Below are 5048 nucleotides of genomic sequence, written 5' to 3' on the forward strand. Positions count from 1 at the left end.
CTCTGCAAAACCAATTTATGTAATACCATCAACAACAAGCCTGACTTAGCCGTCTTCTTTTGTAATACCCTCACCACAGCCATATTGTCCAAATGAAAAACTACTCGTTTGTCCCTCAAATGCTCCTTCCACACAACAGAAGCTGCCCATACAGGCATCAACTCTAGGAAGGCCATGTCTCACCTCCATACCTCCTTCCAATCCCAAGGCCATTCAGCTGCAAACCACCAACCCCCAAAATAGGCCCCCATAACGGCACCCCCAGCTGCATCCGTAAACAACTGAAGTTCCTCCTGCTCCACCCAGTCTGACTGCCAGAAAGACATCCCATTAAATTGTTGCACAAAACCATCCCACAACACCAGGTCCTCCCACACCAGTCTGGTCACCCAAACCCAATGGTGTTTACTCCGACCCCCTTTCAACATATAAGCTACCGACCTACAAAAGGCTCGCCCTGGGTGCACAGCTCGACAGGCAAAATTCAGAAGCCCCAACAACTTCATGACAGAACGAATACGAATCTTATCCTTACCCAGCACCAAACGTATAGCCAACCTAAGCCTCGCGATCTTATCTTCGGGTAGACAAAACAGTCCCCACTCTGCATCAACCATTAATCCCAGAAATTCTAAGGCTCTTGCTGAACCTTCCATCTTATGCTGAGCCAACAGTACCCCAACTCCTCACACATGCTCGTAAACTCCCGCAACCTCTCCTGTGCTCCTACCCTTCCTTCGCCCAACAGCAGAAAATCATCTAAATAATGCACTGCCTTTTGAGTTCCCACTCTCTGCTGCCAAATCCACTGCAATACCATACTGAACTTCTCAAAAGTTGCGCATGCCACTGAACAACCCATAGGCATAGCTTTATCAAAGTAGTATTTATCGCCTACCCACATCCCCAGTAATGGCCAATCCTCACTCCTCCTAACAAGCAACAAGTGAAAAGCAGACTTAATGTCAACATTAACCAGCCATGGCTGCCACAATTCCCTAATCACTTTCACAGCATCATCCAAGGATGCATAATGCACCCTAACCTCCTCATCTACAATAAAATCATTCACTGAATTCCCCTTCTGGATGTGACAAGTGATGTATCAATTTGAATTCCCTGGCCCGTTTCTTCGGCACTAACTCCAAAGGTGACACCTTGCAACTACTAAAAGGCGGACTGTCAAAAGGACCCAATAAATGCCCCACCCAACACTCCTTCTCCATCAAAACCTCCAGGATGTGCTCTTTACCTTGAACTGATCGCAGGTTCTTGCAACCCCCCACCCCCTCCCACAGTGGACTTTATAGGAAACCCCCACTGAAATCCTTGCAATATCTCATTCTTGATGGCAAGACCAGGAAACCGGCAAAGCATAGCCCACAGGACCTTCACCTTAATGGGTAATGGCGCCCCATCCTCTATTGCCTCTAAAGAACCCAAGTCCCAAGGACCCACAAAAATTACTCCTACCCTGAACTGGTTGAAACCCCTGCAAGGTGAAGCGATGCCCACCAAATCCACCCTCACGAGCCATAACATTGGAGTTCCACGTGGAAAGGTCTTGCCGACCACAACAAATGACCAAATGACTCCTTCCACATCTTGAGCAAATGTGCACCCCACCCATGAACAATAAACACTAATAAAAGACCAACACACACCCACTGCTTCTCCCCCACTCACCCTTCTGTTAAAGCCACCATAACTATCCATCATTGTAGCTAACCATATATATGGATGACGCACCTCCGAGCATAGTGACTGGCCCACAGCCTTCCATTTGGGGAAATGCTGATCTACCAAAGCCACACATTCCCCAGCCTTAACCGTTGCACCTCCCAAATGGTAAGAAAATATCCTAGAAGAGGCAAACCCAATGACCCATCCTTCTCTAGCTGCACTGCCATAAAGTAAATAAAGCCGACCACCAAATTATCCCACGTCCTAGGGAAAAGCTTACCTACCTCTTCCTTCCCAATGTCACTAAAGCCACCAGCAAATCCTTGCGTTTAGACGACTCTGCCTCCACTAACCATTGGATCCATTCCACATCGATCAGCTCAAACAAATCCACATACTCGCCTTTCCAAATTTTTTCTTTGACCAACCCCGGAATGTGCAGAGTCAGGAAAACCACTCCTGCCCCTTGTCCCACTATCTAACCTACATGCAAAGACTCCAATTAATTCCTAACTTCTATACCCACCCCGACCCCTTTATCCCTGCTCGTGGGACCAGGACAACATAGTTTGTCCCAAACTACATTTGTTTTGCTGCAAAAAGAGTTCACTTTGATTTTCTTCTTCCTTTAGTCTCCCCTCTATATCACATAGGGAAGTTTCAATGTCTAATATTTTTGTTTGTTGCTATTGTAGTAATTCTCTGAAGACACCAGTTTGTTTTTGGCAGTTTTCTTTTAGATTTTCTAAATTCTCCTTAAATCCATCAGTTTTCAAGGATAACTCTTGCAGTGTAGAAGACATCAGCTGTATTTCTTTTTTCAAAGTAGTCTCAGAGTGTGAGTTCTTTGAGTTACTCATCTCCATGAAGAAGAAATAATCTCCAAGTTGTTTTCACAGGAACATTTCAAAGAAAGGTTGTCAAAACTGGTATACAAGTTGTTCAGAGGTTTGGCAATAGTATTTAGTTATTTTTGTTTGATGAAATTGAATATTTTCCTGTTTTTTAGGCTATTCTTATGGAGCTCTGTAAAAGTGCTGCTTTCAGTTGGCCATCTAGGCTCCACCCCTCCAAATTTACTTTCCATGAATTAGCTGCTTGCAATGATCTACACTTGAGTTAAAAAATATTCCTTACAAAACACACTGGTCTTGGGCAACCCCATGATATTAGTTTGAAAGACAGCCATTCATTCTTTCATTCATCAGCATATAGTGCTTGACTGAATGAATGACCCTACTTACTGGCTTTTGTCCTTGAATCGCATATCTGAGTCTGTAGTTGCTGTGGACCTATGTATGACTGTGCATCTCTTTACTCATATGTGCTAGAAGTAACCATGCCCCAATTCCAACCATATGCATTACTTTAGTAAAAAAAAAATGTCTTCATAATAATACTACAGATGACACTTGGACACATTTCCCATACATAAGGACATACAACACTAAAAATGTTCCCCTTACCGAGCCCTTATTTTAACCCTAACCAGCAAACACGCACATACGCACTCCAACCCCCAAAAGTGACCCATTTAACCAGACAAAACACATTTTCAGATGCTTCCCCACTCAAAATCACACATGCGCAACACAAACTATCCCCTTTGATAGGCCTTACTCTAACACTAACCAGCAAACACACTCCCACCCTAAAACCGATCCACTTGCCTCTTTGGGAAAAAAAAACTGCTCAGCAACACTCACATTCACAAAACTGCATGCTCAATAAAAACACCACACAATTCACTTGATCAAGAAAATGAACATTTGCTCACGTGAACTGCAAACATGTATAGGCACCCTTTTATACCTGGTAAACTAAATGCTAATAGAAAGACGCCACGGTGGTGCAGCAGTTAGCATTGTCACCTCACAGCAAGAAGCTCTCCCGTTCTATTCTCGGCTGGAGCGCCTTCTGTGTGGAGTCTGCATGTCCTCCCTGCGGTTGAGTGATGTTTAAAGACATGCAGCTAGGTGCGTGCATGAATGGGTGTGCCTTCTTTGAAGGTTGGGCATCGGGCTGGCAACTTGGCACCGTAAAATTCCACTGCCAATCATTAGCAGACCAGAGTTCCGCTGTGGCGACCCCTAACTGGGAAAAGCCGAAAGACATTACTTTTAAACTAAATGCTAATAGACTGGAAATGTGTAGCAGTGGACTGTCATGCTAGCAATCATCCAGACACACATCTTCATGCATTCCAAAATATTTCTACTTTTGTGTGACAGAGCTATGTGTAACTAAACCCCATTTTGTTTTATTCAAATTTAGTAAAATAACCTTCCACTGTGTGACTTTGGAACGATTTTTAAAGTTTTGTAAAAAAAAAAAAAAAAGCCCACCACACACACACACACACACACACACACACACACACACACACACACACACACACAATACATAACAGTGACATACATTTTATAATTGGGGGTTGGCATAATGGTTAAAGGTGTTTACTTCATAGGCAAGAGGTACATGGTTTGATTCTTAGCAATGAAAATTAGGTAGGCTTAAAATGGCCCATAAGGGCAGCTTACCGATAACTGTTATTGTGCTTTCTTTTGCAGCACTTATACTAAAATGAGAATGATACAGAGAATATTAGTATAACCCAGAGCAAGGATGGCATGCAAATTCATGAAGCACTCCATATTTTGGCTCCACATCCATGTGAAACAAAGTTCCTCCTTAACCCAATTCTAAGTGTAACTTGGACAACTGGATGTGGAACAGGAAATTCATCCCTGGTTTGGCACCTATGTCTCTAATGAACACAGGCAGCTTGCAAAGGGTTCATCTTCCAGACCCCTACTTGTACATGTTTCATCTCATAAGCCCCTGCTTACACTTATGAAGCTTACCAGCAACTGACAGAGATTTGGGATGCATAGCTAGACTTAAAAAGGCCCTTGTGATCATTAGCCTAGCACACACCTATGTAGTATGTACCTATATGCACACACAGACAGATATATGTGCATGTGTGTGTGTGTGTGTGTGTGTGTGTGTGTGTGTGTGTGTGTGTGTGTGTGTGTGTGTGTGTGTGTGTGTGTATTTATCTATCATTTGTTGATCTCATTAGACTAATTAGGCCAGTGAACTGTTTTCATGGGTGACTCAAGGTTTTATTCATACTGACTAGTAGAAATTTGGCCAGGGCTGTGGAAATCCCCTACACTTTTGAGTAAGCCCAATTGGGTCTTTTACATCTACCAGTGCAACAACTGCAGAAGAGATCTTGACTTAATATCTCATACAAACCATGGCACAGTCAGAACTGCTTTACCCCTTTACTTTATGCTACACTGTGGTGCCAGTAATGGAAAATTAATCCAATCACCTGTGATGGAAATAGAATCTAC

The 5048-nt window shown here is 43.3% G+C and overlaps 1 non-coding gene across 1 annotated transcript; it reads left to right on the forward strand.

Annotated features, from left to right (window-relative positions):
- Positions 1–4237: 4237 nt before the first annotated feature.
- LOC122793826 lies at positions 4238–4343 on the forward strand. The gene has a single exon (XR_006363554.1). It is a non-coding gene; the product is annotated as a U6 spliceosomal RNA (small nuclear RNA).
- Positions 4344–5048: the final 705 nt, after the last annotated feature.

Source organism: Protopterus annectens, chromosome 2.part0, assembly GCF_019279795.1.
Source record: "Protopterus annectens isolate FY-2018-M chromosome 2.part0, PAN1.0, whole genome shotgun sequence".
NCBI lineage: Eukaryota > Metazoa > Chordata > Ceratodontiformes > Protopteridae > Protopterus > Protopterus annectens.